This window comes from Rhododendron vialii, chromosome 7a (assembly GCF_030253575.1).
Source record: "Rhododendron vialii isolate Sample 1 chromosome 7a, ASM3025357v1".
Taxonomy (NCBI): domain Eukaryota; kingdom Viridiplantae; phylum Streptophyta; class Magnoliopsida; order Ericales; family Ericaceae; genus Rhododendron; species Rhododendron vialii.
This window is the reverse complement of record NC_080563.1, coordinates 19,858,947-19,883,341: the sequence shown is the minus strand read 5'-3', so window position 1 is coordinate 19,883,341 and position 24,395 is coordinate 19,858,947. Positions and strand designations below refer to the sequence as shown.

Genomic DNA, 24,395 nt, shown 5'->3' with positions numbered 1-24,395 from the left:
GGACCAAAAAGTCCCCAAAATATCCAAAAAATATTCCAAAAGTGAAAACTTTCCATAAATGGAAGGTTGAAAAAGTTAACAAATTTCTACAGATTTTTCCATGCAATACCGGTACTGGAAATGCCTCCGTACCGGTATAAGGCTTCAACGGGCTGGAAAAATTGATCTCTGGACACCCAATACCGGTACTGGGAGTTGGCCAGTACCGGTACCTGCTTGACAGATTTTTTGGGCAACTTCGCGGGCTCGCTCCGGACACTCCCGAACTCGGATTTGGGTGTTCTTTGGACCGTTGGAAAGCTTGTCGAGTCTAATTTTTAACCCAAGTAGTTTGGATCAAAAGTAGTTTGTACATCAAAAGTTATGATGATTCTACCCTCAGCTGGTCGGAAGATGAATTACTTTGGTAAAATCCTTACATGTCCTTCAATTCCCTTGACCCTTGGGCGACCCGAGCAACCTCCAAACCATCTTTTCATGCACCACAATGGGGTGGCACGTGGCCTTGAGTACTTGGTTGCACCCGGAGCATTCTTTGGCGTTCAAACACACCTTATTTATACGAATTACCTGAAATACACAAAAACCACCTTACGTGCGATATTGCATAAATACGACAACATATATGTACAAACACAATATACTAGAGAACTTAAGTATCAAGAATATGCATTATTGGGCACTAATAAGATTCGTCAGGGAGTTCTCGTACCAACTCATTACAAACAACTCAATGAATGTCTTCACTCCTCTCACCTCCTCTTTTTATAACAAAAAACTACCTAACAATTGTGGATACCTCCGCTTTTTGCGCGACACCCGTTGGCCGTTGCGGTGTGTCTTTGTTTCGGAAGTGCCGCAACACTTTATTGTTTTGAGAGTCGCCACTTAGTTTTAGAGAAAACTACCCTACCCTAAGGTATCCGGGGGTTTAGGCACTTTCATAAGGTTCAATGAATCAAATTTAGTGAATTTTAATAGTTTTACAAGGTAAAAAAGTAATTTTATCATGAGGTTGTACTTGGAGGTAATTAAAACTGAGTTCATCCCTAATGGAAATTAAGTGCACTATTTCGACATTCCTAATGGATGTGTTCCTTTATTTTGTTTGACTTGCACCATAAAATAAGGGCAAAATAGTCCAGACAAGTAACGGTACCATGTATTGCTCAATAGTTTTGAAGAACATACCATGGTTTTGGTGATTTCCAAACTGGCACCATCAAAGTGGTAATTACTTCCACTAACAGCCACTGTTTGCTAATTTTCCCAGAGAAAGGAGAGAAAAAAAGTACGCCACCCTAGTATGAAGAGAAAAGATAGGATACATGAAAAAAAAAAAAATGAAACTCCATGAAAACATAATGGACGGTCTAGATTTATTTTCACTTTTTAAAGTGAATCTGAACCATCTATTGTGTTTTTTGAAAGTGCATCTGGACCGTCCATTGTGTTTGCATAGAGAGTTTCATGTATGTCTAGTTTGATTCGTGAATTAAATGTCTGGGATAGGACTAAATGTCCATAATTCCGAATTATTCCACTTTTGGTTCCCGAAATGACTGTCGGAATTATTAATCTCAATGTTAATTTATTCCTATATGGGGGGATGGGATTACGTAGGATTAACAAATAAGATATTGCTTTTAAAAATATTTCGATGATATTGGGATTGATTTCAACTAGTTTTTTTTCTCCCAAAAATCTGTTTTCAATTTCTTTTTAAGAATTTTTTTTTTCAAAAATTAGTACTACAAAAAACATTTCCCAAATTGTTTTGTAATAAAATTGTTTCTTTTTCAAAACTTTTCTTTTTGAAAAATGTTTTTCAGAAACTTTTTTAACAAATATTATTTCTTATCCCATAAGTAATCCTACACGAATCAAATGTGGGATTGGGTTAAATTAGGAATGAAATTAATTTGAGACAAATAGTCTAGGAACTATTAATCTCAGGACTGTTAATTTCATCTTCCATTTAGATTTCAGGATAATAAAAATTTAGATTATTGGATCAAGCACTTATAGGTGTTGGATTGAGCTTTTATGTTGCGGAAGCCTTTGAAAAAATATTTTACATTAAATGAATGGATTGGATCGTTTATGTGGGACCCAAAATGGGCCCCACACTATGATATGTGCACAATCTGTGTTGAAAAAGTCCGTGTAAACAGGCTTACTGATAAAAATAATTGTAGGCAGGTTTAATGGAGAGGGAAGACGCTTATAGAATTGGAGAATATTTAAAAAAGTAATTGAGCACTCGTAGAATACCAAATGAACTTTAGGGCTAGAAAATATTTGAAAAGTAACGGGATGTTAGTAAAATAAAAGATGGAACTTTCGGGCTGGAGTTACTTGGGCAATCCAAGCATATTGAATTGGAATTCCAATTACCTATGAATGGAGAGGACCGGACGACTCTGGCATCACTCCGTAAGCAAACTACTAACCGCCCCCTGTGTCAGGCCTTTCCGACACGACCGATACTTCCTCCTTTACTCCCCACCCCCCCCCCCCCCCCCCGGTGCTCTCTCTCTTTCTCTCACTCCCAGCAATTTCTCTCTCTCTTATTTGATTTTTTTGTTATAAAATTTTAAATGTTAATAACTTTTTTTTCACGTATTTTTTTAAATAAATTTTATATTTTTGAAATTTACTCAACGAAACCTATCAAAGGAGCCTAATATTGATGGTGAAATAATGTAAAACGGAAAAAATATATTTTTTCTATAGTTTAAACTATCTAAAGAGGTTGAAAAATGTATTCCAAATTTCAATCCGTTTGAACCGGTGGAAAGATTTTAGTTTCTTGATCATTTTATCCTAAATGATCATAATTAAATTTAAACTGTAGGGCTCTCGTTGATTAATCCTAAGAAAGTCGTAGAATCAAAAATCTCTTAGGGTTAATCAACGAGAGCTCTAGAGTCAAATATCTCTTAGGGTTAATCAACGAGAGCCCTAGAGTCAAAATTTAGCCATGACCATTTATGATAAAATGATCAAAAAATTAAAATCTTTCCACTGGTTCAAACGAAAAAAAAGAAAAAAGAGAGGCAATCGGTGCCTTGTAGTGCACGTGGTGCTTTTGTGTGCATGTGAGCCTTGAAGAGTTTTGGACGTGAAGCACATAGGTGAATTGGGGCTTGATGACTAAGCATCACTTGGTATAATTTAATAAACTAAACATTGGATGACAGTGGGGAAGAAAGTAGGAGTAATCAAAAAAAATTTAGAGATGAGCACCTTATCAACTTGCCTATGGTTGAGCACCTTATCAACTTGCAGAGCAGCTGCAACTTTAGAGATGCAGGAACTTACAGAGCATTGAATATGCCTATGGTTGAGCACCTTATCAACAATTGCCCGTTGCTCAACGTTAATTTCCTTTGGCTTTATAATCTGATGATGTACTCTTGCATAAATTGAGATTGAGAGCAATTTTTGAGTAATCACATCCTCACAATTTTCCTCAACTTTCATTTCATTTTCGTAATTCATAAAAGAACATTATGGATTAGTATAATTTTTCATTTTCAGATAATTGGTTAGTTGGGAACGATGTTGCGAATGATATTCCTTGTGGAGAGAGTAGCTCCTACGTTGGGCGTAATTACACAGCCGAATTTACAACTGACCAAGTTAGTTATTACTATTGTTATTATACATATTTGTTACTTATTTTGAAAGTAGGTTGCATGATGTTGTGCTTATACGTATTCATTTTTTTTTGTTATAGATATTTGGAACTAGAGAGAGCATGTTAGATTGGGTGCAGAAAGTTGGCAAGGAAAATGGTTTTGTGATTGTCATACGTCAATAAATCTGCTAGTATAAAGGACAACAAGATGCCGAAATGTATTCAAATTTGTGAAAGGGGAGGATTGTACAAACCATCACTGGAAGAGCATTCAATGTAAAGGATTACTGGAACTAAAAAATGTGATTACCCGTTTAAGTTGCGAGGTGTACCACAACCTCCACACGGTGTCATGTGGAGTTTGAAGGTTGTTAAAGGTTTTCATAACCATGAACCAGCTTAAAGTTTGAGGGACATGAGTACCCGTCAAGGCTGACCCCAATCCAGGAGCAATTACTTTGTGACATGTCTAGCAGCACCGCGCCTCAAGAAATTCTTGGTTTCTTGAGACAACAAGACTCGTCAATTAGTACAGGGATCATGAATATTTACAATGTGAAGGCACTGTATAAGAAAGAGCAACTGGATGGTCTATTTTCTATTGGGTACATATTGAAAGAATTAAACGAGAAAAATTATATTTATGACTATCTTATAAATGAACACACCAACGAAATCACAGATATTCTTTGGATTCATCCTAGAAGCCTAGAGCTATCTGTCAACTTTACTGTCCGTGTTAATTATTGATGCAACGTACAAGAGTAATGAGTATCGGATTCCACTCTTGGAAGTCGTGGGTATCACATCCACAAAGAAAACTTACTCTCTTATGTTTGCATATTTGAATAATGAGACGAAAGAGCGACTGATATGGGCGTTGGATACTTTAAAAAGATAGATGGTTGAAAAAGGGACAGTGTTGCCATCGGCGGTTGTTTCAGATAGGGATTTGACACTTTTTGGTGCTATTGGAATATGTTTCCCCTTCGCACAACACATCTTTTGTATTTGGCACATAAACCAACGTATAATGAAGAAGTGCAGCTCTATGCTTGCTACGAGGTAGGACGAGTTTTCTGATGCATGGCAGTTGCTTATTCATTCATTGACACCGATGTCTTTGCAAAAGAGGTGGAATGCCATGTGTGGAGAGTTTGAGCAATATTCCAATGCCATACAATACCTTTGGGATACATGGTTAGGTCCTTACAAAAAGCTATTTGTTGCAGCATATATAAACCAGTTTATGCACCTCGGGAGCAATTCAAGCCAAAGATAACTTTCCTATAGTCATTGTATATTTATTGTACTGCACTAAAGAATACTTTATGTAACTTTTCTATTTAACACAGTGTATTATTAAACTACAGGGCAGTGTCTGCGCATGCGAGGCTCAAACGATACTTGGGAGATACCATGTCCTCGCTTCAAATATCTTTTCAGAAAATAGAAAAAATGTTGACCAGTCAGTTCGGAGATATTTAGGAGTCGTTCCAAAAATCTCTCAACATTCCACGACACATACATATACATGAAGGCATTTATAGTGAAATCAGAGGTCGCATTCATTACAGGCAATGAACTTGATTCATAAGCAGGCACAACGCACTGATAACAAAGTCGGCCTTTGCTTTTGTAAGATCACAAGGACACACGGATTGCCATGCTTTCATGATATTGCACTTTACCGTTCTATAGACAGACCAATTCCGCTAAGCTCTATCCACCCTTACTGGAGTACGTTATCCATGCACGCCCAAATGCATACTGACGAGGGCGCACAATCCGATAGAGCAGCTCAGCTTATTGAAAGATTAAATGAAATAGATTCCGACAGTCGAAAGTCTATGATGGACAGATTTCTCGATATGGCGGATCCATCTCGTTGCATAGTTTGACCCCCAGCATATAACACAGAACACAGGGGTCGACTTATAGGCAAAGATGAGCAGAATAGAGGTCGCATACCTTCTTCCTTCACAGTATCCACTTCAGAATCTCGGGCCTCACGTATTCCAACATCGCAAAGGAGCAATGGGAGGGATCACCTCGTTCTGAAATTTTCTCAGCAATATCAGCGTTATATTTTCCACTGTGTTGACGTTCGATCCGACGGTCATTGTGGCTTCAGGGCGATAGCCGCATAACTCTTTGGTTCTGAAGATGAATGGGCTCAAGTATGACAAGACCTTATCCAAGAGATTGAACAAAATTTGGTCATGTACGATCAACTTTATCCAGAGCGTGATTATGTATACCAGGTGCTACAAAGACTTCGTTACTTCCAGCCATCGGCACCAGAGGATCATTAGATGGATTCTATACCATTGGGACTTGTCATCGCATCAACGTACAACGTTGTACTGTATACATTCGATATGATTGTTTCAAGTTGTCTCACTCACTTGCCGTTGAGCTCTCATCCAGTTCCATTCGCAGCGCGTAAACATATAGCTATTGGCTATGTTAATGACAATCACTTCGTGCAAATTTTCCTATACCCTTATTACCCTGTACCTCCCATCATCATATGGTGGAGGCCAAATGCATCAGATGAAGCACACAGATGGGCTCATCCTTATGAAGCACGCCTCCAATTGTGATATGAAGTAATGCAGATAGATCCGCTAGGGACGGCAACCACAATTTAATGGAAATATTGACTAAATGTGTGTATTTATTTATGTTCATGTATTGGTTCTATATACTCAATTATAATTAAATAAAGTTTGATTTCAGTTTTGCATTATTGTCTGTTCATAGAAATATAAAGTAAATTTAAGTGGATTCAATATACATAATTTACTTGAAAACTCAGATATAGAAGTTTAAAAAAAATGAAGGACAAAAAAATAAAAATAAAAGTGATAATACATTGGGCCCAATTTAAACAAATTATTTCATATTCAATATTAGACTTGTTTGATAAGTTTCGTTGAGTAGATTTCAAAAATATAAAATTTATTTAAAAAAATACGTGATTTCAACTTCTTTAAATAGTTGATATATTAAAAAATATGATTAAAAAATTAAGTGTTCCAAATTTCAATCTGTTTGAATCAGTGGAACGATTTTTAATTTTTTTATCATTTTATCCTAAATGGTTATAATTAAATTTTGACTCTAGGGCTCTCATTGATTAACCCTAAGAGATATTTAATTATACTACTTTCTTAGAGTTAATCAACGAGAACCCTAGAGTCAAAATTTAATTATGACCATTTAGGATAAAATGATCAGAAAACTAAAATCTTTCCACTGGTTCAAACAGATTGAAAGTTGGAACACACATGTTGTGTTTGGTTTGGTATTTAAAAAGTTTTTTGAAAAATAGTAGGGGTAATAAGTGGAGAGAAATAAAGAGAGAAATGTTGGAAGTAGGAAGAATATATGGGGAATTTTTTGAAAAATGCTTTTTGAATAGGGAAGAGAACAAGGCAACCTCTTTAGACAGTCTAAGTTACCACAAAAATATAGTTTTTCCGTTTTACATTATTTCACAATCAATATTAGACTGATTTGATAGGTTTCATTGAGTGCATTTTAAAAATATAAAATTTATTTAAAAAACTATGTGAAACAAAAGTTATTAGTATTTAAAATTTTATAAAAAAAATAAAATAAGAGAGAGAGAGAGAGAGAGAGAGAGAGAGAGAGGGGTGGGGATAAAAGCCAAATCCTAATCCCCCTGACACGGGCACAGCTTCCCCCTTTTAACCCCCCCCCCCCCATTTGTTTTTTGTTATACAATTTTAAATGCAAATAATTTTTTTTTCACCTATTTTTTTAAATAAATTTTATATATTTGAAATCTATCAAACGAGCCTAATATTGATGGTGAAATAATGTAAAACGGAAAAACTATATTTTTTTGCTAGTTTAAACTGTCTAAAGAGGTTGAAAAATTAAGTGTTCCAAATTTCAATCCGTTTGAACCGGTGAAAAGATTTTTATTTTCTAATCATTTTATCTTAAATGATCATAATTAAATTTTGACTCTAGGACTCTCATTGATTAACCCTAAGGGATATTTGATTCTACGACTTTTTTATAGTTAATCAATGAGAGCACTAGAATCAAAATTTAATTATGACCATTTAAGATAAAATGATAAAAAAATAAAAAATTTCCTCAAACAGATTGAAATTTAGAATACTTAATTTTTTAATGTATAAACTGTCTAATGAGGTTCCAAAAATTAAGGAGTCTTAGGGTGCACCCTAAGGCACCGTTCGAGAAACCTTCTTAAAAAATAAATAGCTTATTTAACATTTTCAACCTCAAAATAATGTAAATGAAAAATAAATTTTTATTTATTTTTACATCGTATAAAAGATCTCATCGAGATCTTTCAAACAAGATCCATAGTTCATATTTTTAGATTTCAATAAAATCCATAATTTTTCAACTTGAAATTGTCTTCTTAAAAAATAAGGATGTCTTCTTAAAAAATAAGGATTTTTTTCCGTTTGCAGAACGGGCTCTAAGAATACTTGATTTTTTAATCATATTTTTTAAACCCAAAATATAAAACCAGCGAATGATACCAAAATCCTTAAATGCATAGAAGAGTGAGAGATATTGGCTCACAATTTGAGAGATAAGGCTGGGTTACTCAGTTGCACGTGCAACAACAGAGCATTTCATTTTCGATAGGTGCAGGTGCAGCAACAGTTGATAGCATTCAGATTTTCAATGCCTTATCTTCAATTTGCTAGTTGCATTTCATTTTCCCTTTTTTCGACACATGCAAGTGCAGCATTAGTTGATACCATTTAGATTTTCAATGCGTTATCTTCAATATGCCAGTTACTCAGTTTCCCGATGCAAATTCAATGCCTTATATTCATTTTTAACAATTCATTCAGATTTTCTTCTTATCTTCAATTCTCTATATATATATAACTACTTTACACTTACTCTCATTCACCACATCCTCACAATTTCCTCAACTTTCATTTCATTTTTGTATTTCATATAAGAACATTGTGGATCAGTATAATTTTTTATTTTCGGATAGTTGGTCAATTGAGAACGATGTTGCGAATGATGTTCCTTGTGAGGAAAGCAGCTCCTACGTTGGCCATGATTACAAAGCCGAATTTACGATCGACCGAGTTAGTTATTACTGTTGTAATTATACATATTTGTGACTAGTTGCCAAAAGACTTAAGATTTGAGATTATAAATGTAGCATTTTTTTTTTAAAGTTACTAACTTTCAATTTTTTTTTAACAAAAAGAGCATAACTCGCTCATTTTTAATCCAATCAAAGTAATACTAGTCCCCAAAGTTAACTAATCCATAGATGTAACTCTAGAAAAAAATAATATAGTGACTCTCTTTACAAAACAAAAGCAAAAATCTCAAAACAAAAGGGGTATTTCCAGATTCGTCCTACACTGGACATGCAGCTTGCAGAAAAAAAATCATAACTAATTCATTTTAAATCCGTTTCAGTTGATTCCAGGGGCTAAATCTTCCCAACAAAAAGATCTACAACTTACTTGAAGAAACCCAGTAACAATTCGTAGCTTAAAAGAGTCAAAAATGGCAAAAACTGAAGCTCAAAAAATCTGTCCTAGAATTACAACATGTCTTATCTATTCCGGCCACTTAGCCATGCAAAATCCCGTGTGTAGCCGCGCGAGCGCCTACAAAAACTGTCCAGGATTCCATCTCAGAAAAATACCAAATTCGCGTAGTAGACTAATTAGAAATTTTTTAAAACTTATTCATTATACCATAACACCTAATCGTAATTGTATTATCTAGGTGAGAGTCCTCACTGCTATCATATGGTATGAGCATATCTATTACTCTTTTGTCATGTTTCAAGTTTACCAGCTTTTCACGTGCACACACCCTCACTTATATGCCACCTAAAGCTTACATGCAAGAATCAATATTTTAAAATACGGGATATTACATTGTGCTTATAGGTATTCATATTTTTTTGCTATAGATATTTGAAACTAGAGCTATCATGGTAGATTGGGTGCGGAGAGTTGGTAAGGAAAATGGTTTTGTGATTGTCATAAGTAAATCTGCTAGTATAAAGGACAATAAGATGTCGAAGTGCATTATTGTTTGTGAAAGGAGAGGATTGTACAGACCGCCACTGGAAGGGCATTCAATACAAAGGATTACTGGAACTAAAAAATGTGATTGTCCGTTTAAGTTGCGAGGTGTACCACAACCTCCAGACGGTGTCATGTGAAGTTTGAAGGTTGTTAAAGGTTTTCATAACCATGAACCAACGAAAAATTTTGAGGGACATGAGTACCCGTCAAGGTTGACCCCAATCCAGTAGCAATTAGTTCGTGATATGTCTAGCAGCACCGCGCCTCGAGAAATTCTTAGTTTCCTGAGACAACAAGACTCGTCAATTAGTACAGGAATCAGGAGTATTTACAATGTGAAGGCACAGTATAAGAAAGAGCAACTGTGGGGTCTATCTCCTATTGAGTACATCTTCAATGAACTAAAAGAGAAAAATTACATTTATGACTATCTTACAAATAAACACTCCAACGAAATCACAGATAGTCTTTAGGTTCATCCTAGAAGCCTAGAGCTATCTGTCAATTTTTCGTCTGTGTTGATTATTGATGCGATGTATAAGAGTAATGAGTATCGGATTCCACTCTTGAAAGTTGTGGGTATCACATCCACAATGAAAACTTACTCTCTTATGTTTGCATATTTAAATAATGAGACAAAAGAGCGACTGATATGGGCATTGGATACTTTAAAGAGATGGATGGTTGGAAAAGGGACAGCGTTGCCATCGGTGGTTGTTTCAGATAGGGATCTGGCACTTCTTGGCGCCATTGAAATATGTTTCCCCTTCGCAGAACACATCCTTTGTATTTGGCACATAAACCAGTGTGTAATGAAGAAGTGGAGCCCTATGCTTGGTACGAGGTGTGACGAGTTTTTCGAGGCATGGTAGTTGTTTATTCATTCATCGACACCGATGTCTTTGCAACAGAGGTGGAATGTCATGTGCGAAAAGTTTGAGCAATACTCTAATGCCATACAATACTTTTGGGATACATGGTTAGGTCCTTACAAAGAGCGATTTGTTGCAGCATATATAAACTAGTTTATGTACCTCGAGAGCAATTCAAGCCAAATGTAACTTTCCTATAGTCATTGTACATTTACTGTCCTGCACTAAAGAATGCTTTATGTAACTTTCTTATTTAACATAGTGTATTATTAAATTGCAAGGCGGAATCTGCGCATGCGAGACTCAAACAATACTTGGGAGATACCATGTCCTCGCTTCAAACATCTTTTTAGAAAATAGAAAAGATGTTGAGCAATCAGTTTGGAGATATTCAGGGGTCGTTCCAAAAATCTCTCAACATTCTACGACACATACATCTACATGAAGGCATTTATAGTGAAATCAGAGGTCGCATTTCATTACAGGCAATGAATTTGATTCATAAGCAGGCACGACGCACTGCTAACGAAGCCGGCCTTTGCTTTTGTAAGATCACAAGGACACACGGATTGCCATGTTTTCACAATATTTCACTTTATCTTTTTGAGGACAGACCAATTCCGCTAAACTCTATACACCCTCACTGGAGTACGTTGTCCATGCAAGCCTAAAGGCATACTAATGAGGGAGCACGACCTGACAGGGCAGCTCAGCTTATTGAAAGATTAAATGAAATAGATTCTGACAGTCGAGAGTCTATGATGGACAGGTTTCTCGATATGGCGGATCCATCTCGTTGCAAAGTTCGATCTCCAGCATACAACACAGAACACAGGGGTCGACCTATAGGCAGAGATGAGTAGAATAGATGTCGTATACCTTCCTTCACAGTATCCACTTCAGAATCTCAGGCCTCACGTATTCCAACATCGCGAAGGAGCAATGGGAGGGATCATTTCGTTCAGAAATTTCCTCAACAGTATCAACGTTATATTTCCCACTGTGTTGACGTTCGAGCTGGCAGTCATTGTGGCTTCAGGGCGATAGCCGCGCAACTCTATGGTTCTGAAGATGAATGGGCTCAAGTACGACAGGACCTTATCCAAGAGATTGAACAAAATAGGGTCCTGTACGATCAGCTTTATCCAGAACGTAATTATGTATCCCAAGTGCTACAAAGACTTTGTTGCTTCCAGCCATCGGCACCAGAGGATCATTGGATGGATTCTATATCATTGGGACTTGTCATTGCATCAACGTACAATGTTGTACTACATACATTCGATATGATTGCTTCGAGTTGTTTCACTCACTTGAGCTCCCATCCAGTTCCATTAGAAACGCGCACACATATAGCTATTGGCCGTATTAATGACAATCACTTCGTGCAAGTTTCCCTATATCGTCATTACCCTGTACCACCCATCATCATATGGTGGAGGCCAAATACATCAAATGAAGCACACAGATGGGCTCATCCTTATGAATCACGCCTCCAATTGTTGTACAAAGTGATGCAGATAGATCCGCTGGGACGACAACCACAATTTGACGGAAATATTGACTAAATTTGTGTATTTATTTATGTTCATGTATTGGTTCTATATACTCAATTATAATTAAATGAAATTCGATTTCAGTTTGCATTATTGACTGTTCAGAGAAATATAAAGTAAATTTAAGTGGATTCAACATACATAATTTACTTGAAAACTCAAATATAGAAGTTTCAAAAAATGAAGGGCAAAAAAAAAAAAACAAAGAGATAATATATTGGACCCAAAAAAATTATTTAATTTTTCATATTCAATATTAGACTTGTTTGATAGGTTTCGTTGAGTAGATTTTAAATATATAAAATTTATTTAAAAAAATACGTAATTTCAAAATTTTCAGACAGTTTATATATTAAAAAATATGATTAAAAAATTAAGTATTCCAAATTTCAATCCGTTTAAACCAGTGGAAATATTTTATTGTACTGATCATTTTATTCTAAATGGTCATAGTTAAATTTTGACTCTAAGACTCTCGTTGATTAACTCTAAGAGATATTTGATTCTACGATTTTCTTAGGGTTAATCAACGAGAGTCCTATAATAAAAATTTAATTATGACTTTTTAGGATAAAATGATCAGAAAATTAAAATCTTTCTACCGGTTCAAACGGATTGAAATTTGGAACACTTAATTTTTCAATCTCTTTATACATTTTAAACTACCAAAAAAATATAATTTTTCCGTTTTACATTATTTCACCATCAATATTAAGCTCGTTTGATAGATTTCGTTGACTAGATTTTAAAAATATAAAATTTATTTTAAAAAAATAGATAAAAAAATTATTAGCATTTATAATTTTATAAAAAAATAAAATAAGAGAGAGAATGCAAGGAGAGAGCGAGAAAGTGAGAGAGAGAGCGCATGGGTAGAGAGAGAGCATAGGTAAAACCGGAAAACCGGATGGCCAGCTCTCGGATAAAATCGGGAAATGGATGGGGCCCTGTTTGTACCATAACTGAGATTTCCTTTTACCCGTCGATTGGGCGACATGTGGCAAGCGTAAATATGGGCAAATAAAAGAATAGAATGGACTCACCTTAATTAATTAGGATGGAACTGAATCGATGATGAAACTAAGAAAAGTCTTGTCCGTCGATTGGCCAACACGTGGCGTATTTTTATGGTCCTTTGGTCCGTCGATCAGGTAACAGATGTCAAAGGGAATTAAGTCCCATGATTCCACGATTAAAGAGGATGTTAACCACAATTAACAAAACAGTTTTCCAGACGTGGGCATGATCGGTAGTTGAAGAAGTTACTCCGCCAGAAGTTGAAGGAGTTCCAACTGCTACTTTGGAGGGAAGATTTGAATTCAAAAGTGAAGGGATCTCTATTTATAATCAAAGTGCAAGACAATTTAAGGACACACAAACAACGCCAATCAGGCCTTTATCTTTTCTTTTCTTGGAGTAGAGTTAACTTGTAATTGTTCACTCAATCATCTTGATTGATTTTTCTTCTACTTCGAGGGTTAATAAAGTCCATTTTGTTAATCTTCTGTCATACTTCATCCACTTCATTGTTTGTTTCCAAAGAAGTCCTGAAATACGGCAAGGAACCAAATTCCACTTTTCACACCCACATTCCAGCAAGCTTACGATACGATTTCCCGTCGATTCTCCATCGATTGGAAAGAAATCAAGAATTTTGGTAACAATTTTGGCGCTAGAAGGAGGGCTCTTTACTAATTTGGGAGTAAGCAATGGCACAAAAGACTAGGAATAAATTGCCAACAGATGGCAACAATGACAACAATTCTGCCAATACTAATGGTGGAAGTGATGCAAATGGAATCAATACTGTGAATCCAAACCAGAGGAGTCCAGAAAGTGGCCAACCAAATGGTCAAGAGATCGAGTCATGTGATTTGGTCCAACAATTTGCAAGAGTCTTAAATGATCCAGAAAGTGGAATAGCCAAAACTTTGATGGCTATGTCTAAGGCAGCAATGGCACGAAATCAACCAACGGTAGAAGTCTCAGTTAACGTAAACGTTAACCCTGGACAGACCAGTGGATATGCTAACCATAGTATTGAAGTACCTTCTGCACAGGTATTTGATAATTCAACTTTTGAAACTATTTTTACTGGAATGAATAGAGTTCCAAATAATATTAGCAATGGTCAAAATCAGAGCTTTTATCAAAGTATACCAACTACTGTCCCTATGGGAACAGAGATTGGAAATAATGCCCATGGAGGGCAAAATATTTATGCAAACATTTTTAGGAATGATAACAGAAACATTCCAAATATGGCTAATGGTGATCCAAATCTTTATGGGTACGATCCACCAAACATAAAAAGACAAGATTATCCATATGGGTATGATATTAGATCTGAAATCCCTTTTCGTCCTAATCAAACTGGAAGAATTCAGGAGCCCTATCTAAGGGCTCAACTTACGAATATTATGCAAGACATGTATGGTCCTGGATTACGAAGAATTGAAAAATCTATGTTTAGGAAACCGTATCCAAATTGGGTTGATAATGTACCTTTTCCTAGGCATTATAGAATTCCAGACTTAGTTCTTTTCAATGGAGAAGAAAATCAGTCAACTATAGAGCATGTTGGAAGATTTTGCCTGCAAATAGGTGAAGCAGATTTGGATGAGGCTCTAAAATGAAAGTTGTTTCCCCATTCTCTTACTAGAACTACTTTTTCTTGGTTTATTAGTTTGCCTCCGAATTCTGTTCATTCTTGGAGAGAAATGGAAGAACAATTTCATACTCAATTCTTTGGGCATGCACCAGAAATTTCAGTAGCAGACTTGGCTAAAATCAAACAAAAGCCTTCAGAGTCTGTTGAACAATATATGAACAGGTTCAAAAAGATCGGGAATCAGTGTCATTTTTACATCCCCGAGTCTGAAATAGTTAAGATAGCCCAGGAAGGGCTTGACTATGATTTTAAGAAACACTTTACTGGAACTGAATTCAGAGATTTATTTGATTTTACTTCCAAAGCCATAGAATATGAGGCTATTCTTATGGAAGGAGAATACAGAAAAAGTAAATCACTTGGTACATATTACCAAGATATAGAGGGTGACGTAGAGATTGATGTTGCCCAAGTGATTGGAAAAGCACCAATTGTATGTGACCCTTTAACAAAGGCTGAGAAGCCTGTGAATATGCCTTCATCTCATCCAAATAGGAGAAATCAAGCAAATTTTAGACAATACTCATTTGATTTGTCCAAAGCTGATCAACTATTTGATGAACTAATTAATCAAAAGTTCTTAACTTTATTACCAGGGCATATGATTCCTCCTGAAAAGGACAGAAAAGGAAAAGATTATTGTAAGTGGCATAATTCTTTTAGACACAATACTAACAATTGTGTTACATTTTGAAATTGTGTGCAAGACCTAATCCAGAAGGGCCTGTTACAATATGCTAAGGGAAATAAGGAAGTGATGGGTATTGATATTGATCCTTTTCCTTTAGTGGAAGTCAACATGGTGACTGCCAGATTGAAGAAAGGAAAAATGGCATCTCAAATTGAAAGAAGGATTCAAGAAGAAGAAGAAATTATGGAAAGAGAAGAGGACGTACAAGTGAGGCAGAAATTTGAGAATTATTTCTGTTTGAGATGTGATGAGGAGATCAAGTCAGGGGAAGAGATTATTGCAGAAAAAGAGTATAATGGTACCTATGCTAAAGGTTCCATTAGATTCAATACTATGGGAAGTAATGATCTGCAGATTTATGTAGGACCAAAGTTGATCTTTGAAGGTGAAGACCCTGGGATTTTTATACCTTCTGAATCACTCAAATTGTACGGAGAAGATGATGGACCATTCATATTTAAAGAGTATCCTGTGATTCCAGCACTACCAGGGAAACCAGATACAAGCCTAATTTATCCTCCTTCATTTATGAATGAAAGGGGAAGAGGTTTTTACCCAAGGGGTGCAAGATCAAGGGGAAGAATGCCTTTTGTTAGAGGTGGATATCAAGGAAGGATGGTAATTCCACCAAATATCGAGCATCACGGGTGGGATACAGTGAGACATCCCAAATTCCCAAATGTTAGGGAATTTGTTCCCATTACCAACACTCAAAAAAGGAGGTTACAAAGGAAGATTTCAGAAAGAGAAAGGAGAGACCAATAGATAATGATGGATTCAACACAGTGGCCAGAAATAAAGGCCAGAACAGTTCTAAATTAGACAGTCCCTATGGTTTGGACTAGAGAGTCAACTATACCAGTTTCAACAGTGCCTAAACAAAAAGCGAAAGAGGTAGAAAAGCTTGGGGGGCAAACTATCAAACCAACCATTACTCAAAGGCTTGGGGGGCAAAGCTCAAGTTCATCCCCTGCTCTATCGATTAAGGAGCAAAAGGCGGAATTCAAGAAGAGCTTAAAAAAGAAGATGGAAGAATTAGATGATGAAGATGATGATCTACTGTCAGTTAACAGTTCAGATATGATGAAAGAAGATTTCAAAAAGATGACAAGAATGAAGTAGACTCTCAAAAGTCTACCACTTTTGGCCAAGCACTGGATACAATCCAATTCGGGTCAGTTTCCCCTACTAGAATCCATTGCAACATGATTTTAGTTTTGCCAAAAAATTTTCAAGCAAAACCTAATCAACCCACAAGTTTAGAAGGGGATGTTGAAGACCAAACAGATGCTATAGTAAAAATAAATGAGCAAGAGGAAGACTCAAAACAGAAGTCTATTCAAATTGAGAAAGACACAAAAGGAAAAGATGTGGTTGTCTTGAGGACTCCTGAAAATGCCTTGGTCAGGCATTTAAAGCCATTATATATTATGATTCATATCAATGGACAACCTATTAATAAGGTTTTGATTGATAATGGAGCTATAGTGAACATCTTGCCCTAAAAAATGATGAAAATCTTGAACAAAAATGAGTCAGACTTGATCCCAACAGAAGTGACAGTTGAAAACTTTACAGGAGGATGTTCACCTGCTAAAGGTGTGATTTCTTTGCAATTACAAATTGGAAACAGAAAAATGAACACTACTTTCTTTGTTATCGATTCTTCTTCCATATATAATGCCTTGTTAGGCAAAGATTGGATTCACATAAACGGTTGTGTTCCCTCTTCTTTACATCAGGCATTAATATTTTTGAAACAATGAGAGGATGAAGATGTTGGTGGAATGGAAATTTTCTGGGCAGACAAACATCCATTCAAAGCAGATACCAACAATGTGGAGGCAGGTCTATATGATGAAGACTTATGGCCGATCAAGTTTGAAGGTTCAGAAGTAAAGTCAGTAGGGGTGAGCCTTACTGAAAGCCAATTCCTTAAATACATTACAGATGGTTTTAAGGAAATAAGTAGAGATTTTGTTAGACCTAACATGATACTAAGGTCTAGTGGTTCTAAATCAAAGATTTCTTATGACTAGTGACAATCTGAGCCATGTAAATGAAGAGTTAGCTACTTTAAAAGCTACTTTTAAGAGATTATTTTCTTTTATTGTATCTAGGAAATTAGAGGCTGATGAGCCTATTTCTTGTAATTGGGCAGACTATGTAGTGGATAATAGTCCTCTGACTTTTAAGGAATTGACTATGGAAGATCTTAAAGCTGCTCCTGCTAAACTTGATGATTATAAAGCAGAAGTAAAAGATCTTTTAGAGGATTTTAATGTAGGAACAGAGGAAAATCCTAGAATTCTTCATGTATGTGCTGCTTTACCTAATGAAATGAAGGATCGTTTGAAGTACTTATTGTCTGAATTTAAAGATTGCTTTGCTTGGGACTATCCTGATATACCTAGTTTGAATAGATCATTGGTTGAACATAAAATTCCTATTAAAGAGGACTTTGTTCCATATCAACAAATTCCAAGACAGATGACACTTGAAGTTCAAAGAGAAGTAAAGAAAGAAATGGAACGATTATTTAAGGCCAAATTTATTAGGCCTGTTAAATATGTTGAATGGATTTCAAATATTGTTCCTGTAATTAAGAAAAATGGTAAGGTAAGAATATGCATTGATTTTAGAAATTTAAATACAACATCACCAAAAGATGAGTATCATATGCCTGTTGTAGATCATTTAGTGGATGCAACTGCAGGCCATCGATTTCTTTCTTTCATGGATGGTTATTCTGGGTATAACCAGATATTTATTGCTGAAGAAGATACACACAAAACTGCATTTAGATGTCCAGGGTATATTGGACTGTTTGAATGGATTGTTATGGCATTTGGATTAAAAAATGCAAGGGCTACTTATCAGAGAACAATGAATGTAATTTTTCATGACCTAATTGGAAGGTTTATGGAAGTTTACATTGATGATATAGTAGTAAAATTACATATATTTGATGAGCAGATAGACTACTTAAGGCAAGTCTTGATGAGGATGAGACAATACAAGTTGAAAATGAATGCAATGAAATGCGCTTTTGGAGTTACTGCTGGAAATTTTTTGGGATTTCTGGTTCATAAGAAAGGAATTGAGGTTGATAAAGATAAGGCTAAAGCTATAATAGAAGCACAGCCTCCAACAAATAAACAAGAACTTCAACAGTTTTTGGGACAGGTAAATTTTCTCAGGAGATTTATCTCCAATTTATCTGGAAAAACTCTTGTTTTTTCCCCACTTTTGAAATTAAAGTCTCAGAAAGATTTTAAATGGGAAAAAGAACATCAAAAAGCTTTTGAGTTTTTAAAACAATCATTAGTAAGACCTCCTGTTCTGATGCCACCAATAATTGAAAAACCTTTAAAATTGTATATTTCAACAGGACACCAATCAATTGGTTGTCTTTTGGCTCAAGATAATGAAAATGGTCATGAACAAGCCATTTATTATCTTAGTAGGAGATTAAATGAATGTGAGATAAAATATAAGCCTATTGAGAAGTTATGCTTAACATTATATTTTTGTGCAATCAAGTTAAGATATTACATGTTACCGTCGACGGTGCATGTAATTGCACAAACAGATATCATTAAATATATCTTAACAAGGCCCATATTAAGAGGTAAACAAGGAAAATGGTTGTTATCTCTAATAGAATATGATTTACAGTACGTGCCTCAAAAGACAATAAAAGGGCAAGCTTTAGCTGATTTTGTAGCTGATCATCCTAACATGTTAATGGAAAAGGATGAATTTGATATACATATGATTGAAATAAAACTATGGAAATTATCATTCGATGGTTCTAAAACTGACAGAGGGGTTGGAGCAGGCATAGTTTTTACATCTCCGAAAGGGGAACTTTTACAGTTTTCTTCTCAGTTAGATGAAAGTAGGATTTTAACCAATAATCAAGCTGAGAATGAAACTTTGATTATCGGTTTAGAGATTGCAAAAGAATTGAATATTAGGTATTTAAATGTTACGGGGGATTCACAATTGGCGATTCGACAAATAACAGGAGAATATAAGTGCAATCATCCTTTGCTAGAATTACAACTACAGAAAGTTAAAGTTCTTGTATCATATTTTGATGAAGTATAGTTACAACATGTTTATAGATTAGAAAATGGTGATGCTAATCAAAAGGCACAAATTGCTTCTGAAATTAGGATTCCAGAAGGACAAAATGAAAAATTAATAAGAGTCCAAAAGAGATTCTTGCATTTCTCTATCGAAAGAGATAAGAATGATTTTGATATTATAGAACTAAATTTGGTTGATGATTGGAGAGTTCCAATAAGGAAATTCCTAGAGAATCCGAGTGAAAAAACAGATAGAAATATAAAGCAAAGGGCCATTAATTATGTTATAATAGGCAATGATTTGTTTAGAAAATCTTCAGAATGGCATTGGCCTATATGGCATGGAAAGTAGTGAATCCAATAGCATAGCCATTGGTTCCTCTCTGACCCAGGGGAATTGATAGCTGACTTTGACATATGAGCGTCGAATACTTGAGTTGGGATACAGAGGAGGATCCTCCATTCTCACGACCACCCTTTCAGTGGGTGGTTTAACGCTCCAACTGGCTGGAGGATTGGATGGCAAAGGGTCATCCCAGCCAGAAATGGCCGTAATGGGAGAGAGTGGCTGATCGACGGCATCGAAAGAAGACGAAGGGGTGGTTAGATCAATTTCCATGGCTTCAGTTTGACTATGAGCAGAAAAAATTACTAAAAATGAGAAGCCAAATTAAAATAAAAGAGAGTCGATGTGAAACCATTCCATAAAGGTTTAATGTATAAAAGAAAAGATCAATAACGGTTCAGTTTTCTAAGCAGTTGATCGAGCAGTTATTACGCTTGATCATCTCCACTATCAGGAAGTGGAGGAGGCGGTTGGTGTTTCCCATGGGATGTCATTGGTTTATCCCATCGATGAAGAGTTAATATTTAGCCACAATTTATATCCACTATCAAGAAACGGAATAGTCGGTTAATGGTTTTATGAAGTGTAGGGGTTCGATTTGACAGGATCTTAGCCTGGGTTAGGGTTCTCCTTCCGTAGGTTCGTTCTCCTGCTTCTGGACCTGCAACAAGTCACTAGGGCTAGAGTAGCCCAGTGACCCTCCGACGATCAAGTCAGACCTCAGGGGAGAATATAGATCTAGGATTAGGGAAGAATGGCATACCTCTCAAAGATGAGTATCCCTTTGTATTTATAGACCTAGGTTTGCTTGCCCTCCAAGTTAGCGCGTGGAAGATACGCTCGGGTAACTGCCTCGGGTGACGTCACATGTGACGACAGGAGCGAAAACGGTTACGGAGCACATGATCAGATCTGACCATAATGGTTGTGTCTGCCACGTATCTTCTTTTGATCCCTTATGGCATAACAAACTCTCATTGCGTGAGCTCTGTGCGAACGTCTACGCAATTATATTGCGTGTTGCTTGTAGTTTACCGAGGCTGGCACAGAAGGATCTTTTACCGGACGTTTGTCCCTACAATACGTCACGACCTATTTGTATTGAACTTCGGAATAAAATCCCTACCTAGACCTCGGTTCCCGGCGTCTGGCACGATCACCGGGCTCGTGATTGAAGCCTCCACAATAGCCCCTTGACTCACTGAAGCGTCGAGTCTCTACTTTAAGGAGTTAATCTCTTTCGTGAACCGTCATGCCTTGACTTCCAATACATAGGTTGCCGGAGAGAAAGGACGACATCGGTGATGATCGAAACGTCAATCCCAGCACTAGAGGCCACGTGTTGATCATCGTCGAAGTGTTAGGAGTTGATAGCTGTCTCGGCACGTGCCATATCAGTTGATTGGTACGGGTCGTCCTTCCGATGACACCCGTCAAAGATTCAATGGCTCGGTAATTCGGCACTCTGACCTCGGCGCAGAACTGTCACTCTTGTCCGTCGGATGATGCCACGTGTCAGTGATCCAATGACTCGGTGCGCGACGCTTCGTTTCCCGCGCGCCCCCTTAAACCGTCTAGGTATAAAGTGGGAGAGAGAAAGAGAACGGGACACTCCTCCGCTATTTTAAAATCAAACCGCCGCCGCCATTGTCATCCGCACTTCGATCGAGATTTTGAGCATTTTGATCAGGGATCTTCACGCGAATCTAAGGTATGTTGACCTCCTTGATTCAATCTTCATGTTTTGACCATTATTTTCACGTTTTTCGTCGTTTTTCGCGCGCATTACGGCTAAGCAACCACTCACCCTCATCTAGTTCGCGGCGGCGCTGGGTTTCTCCGGCGTTGTTCATGTTCCTCCCGAAGCCTAGATTCTTCCCGAGGCCTATGTCCTTCCCGAGGCCGTAAGGATGATCATAGACCGTGGGAGTTATTATCAAGGAGGATTGCCTTTGTCAAAGACCGAAGTCTAGAAACTCCGAAGGGCAATGACCATTCTATCCCGTGCATTAGATTTTCCTGTTTCCCCAAGCACATAGCTAACAGGTTCTTGAATTCTTTTCTTTAGTTAGGAAGGGGCGAATGGTCATTGAGCTTTCTTCGGGCAGTTCCAGTAGTTCAGATTCTCCTGTCGAGATTCCCGAAGACATCCGTTAAGTACTCCAAATTCGAGCACTTTTTCGAACCCCGGTTGATCGTATTGAACCTCCTGACCCTTCCGCAGCTCCTCGAGAAGTAACATCATTCGATCCTCGTGAGATGGAAGCTCCTTGTACTTCGGACCAAGGGCCGGGACCATATACAGGGGCTCCCGAGGAGGTTCGAAGTTGGAGAAGACCGATGAGACCTTGCCCGTATAGGAACCAGTACTTCGACGGTACCTCGGCCGCCTATGCTGAGTTCAAGAGGGTTTACAGCATTCCCCAGGATGTCGAGGTCCGGCTCTTACAGAACGACGATCCCAAAGATCTCCCTTTTCAACAGGGGAGACTCCCCTTCATTTGTTTGTCCGACGGGTGCTCCGAGTCCTTTCCCTCACTTCTTCTCAACTCACGGTGAACTCTTATCGGATCATCACCAGCATCATAGAGTTGAGAATGCAATATAACCTCACCTTTGGGCTCAAAGAGCTATTCGGTGTATACCTGCTAGGGGTTAATCGAGAGAGCGACCGTCACTATCTCTCCGGCAGGACCGGATACGATACATTCCTTATCGACCACCTTCCTGATTCTGAAGAGTGGGCGAATATCTATGTCTCGGTCACCGAAAACTTTATGTTTGGGCCCGGGGAGAGTGTAGATACCGCTACCACGGTTCAATTTGAGCCCGGAGTTCCTGGTCGGTAGAATTTCTTTCTCGGTACGCATGTTGCATATGTATATCTTTTAGATCTGCACGTAATGACCTTTCTGTTGATGCTTTCTTGCAGCCGATGGTGTTGTTGCGGGGCTTCGGGAGAAAGCCGTCCGTGCATGGATAACAGCCGCCTTCGCCATTCCTATCTCGAATCGGTACGCACCTGAATTGCTCGGTTATACCCCTTCTTATACCAGCTACTTGAAGAAAAGGCCGCGGCAACAGAGGGTTCCAAAGGCGAGGACGAGGCAGAGGAAGGGGGAGCGAAAGGGGAGAAGGCAGAGGAGGCGGAACGACCGAAGCAGGAAGTAGCACCTCAGGACCTCGGGGTATCATACGCGAGGAGATCGACCGAGAAACGCCAGAAAGGACCGGGCTAAATGGTGAAATGGTAGGCCGAGGCAGGGAAGTGCTGAATTTGAGGCATCAGAGGCCGAGGGACAGAGGCACTGGCACGGTCTCCGGTACGCTTGGGGCCGGTACCTCGAGTGCGGTTCCCGTTTCTCCTCAAGGGCCCCCGGAGAAGAGGGCTCGGTATGAGGAAGGGGGCGGCGATCAGGGGAAGGAACTGAAAATAATTCATATCGCCAAGGAGGAGCGGAGGGGAGACCGACACCGAGGTTCGGATCCATCCGAGGGATCTCCCTTAGACTCCAGAATTTCGCCACTATGCCGAACGCTAAATTCATCATGCTGACAGTGTTTCTAATATCGGCACGACGTTCGGGATGCTTCAATCTTGCATTTTACCGAAAGATGCCAGAGTGGTGCAGGGCTGTACCAAGGACATGACCGGAGAGATCGCACAGGCCCTCCTCAATGTATGTTTTTGTGATATTCCATAACCTTTTTGCTGAATTGGAAATTTCTATCTTTATGAAGCTTTGGTTTTCTTGCTGGCAAGCTGGCGCTCGGGCACTGGTGGTTAATGACCGATGTAAGGCACAAGAGCAGGAAATTGAAGAACTAAAGAAAGCCCTTGCTCAGAGAGAGGATGATCTGAAAGTGGCGAGGGAGACTTGTGACTTCTACCTAGCCGACTTTCAGAGGTGCGACAGGGAACGGATAGCTGCTGAGGGAAGAGCCACAAAAGCCGAGGAGGACGCTAACACCCTGAGGGTTACTGGAGCCCGGGAGGTCGAGTTTGCAAGGAATAAAGGCTACGATGAAGGCTGGGACGCAGCTGGGACGCAGCCGGAGTGGAGTATAAGAAACAAGTCCAGGAGATCAAAACCGAGCTCTTCAGAGATCGATTCTTGGATGGGCTTCGGTATGGCCACGAAGCCTTAGTAAATAAGCTTAATCTGCCAGAAGACTCCGAGCTTTGAACCGTGCCTCAGCCACCTCCCAAAGAACTCGTAATGCCCGAGGAAGAGGATGAGCAAGTGCCAAACCCGGGGTTGTAAGCGTTCGAGAAATGTGGGCAGCGTGCCCTTGGAATTTTCGGATTCTAAAATGCAAGGGCCCGGATTGAGGGAGCGCGAGCGGGGAAGCAAGCGCGAGCGAAAATACAGATTCGCCACTCGGGTTTGAAGGTCCGACACCCAAGGAACCGTATTTCGAAGCACTTGTCGCGC

General features: G+C 38.1%; 1 protein-coding gene across 1 annotated transcript in view; it reads left to right on the top strand.

Annotated features, from left to right (window-relative positions):
• The first annotated feature begins 2,375 nt into the window (after positions 1 to 2,375).
• The window catches only part of LOC131333460 (uncharacterized), a 40,733-nt gene continuing 18,713 nt past the window's right edge, over positions 2,376 to 24,395 (top strand). Inside the window, exon 1 of the mRNA XM_058367990.1 lies at positions 2,376 to 2,440. The gene's annotated coding sequence lies outside the window, so the exon portion shown is untranslated. The remainder of the gene's footprint in view (positions 2,441 to 24,395) is intronic.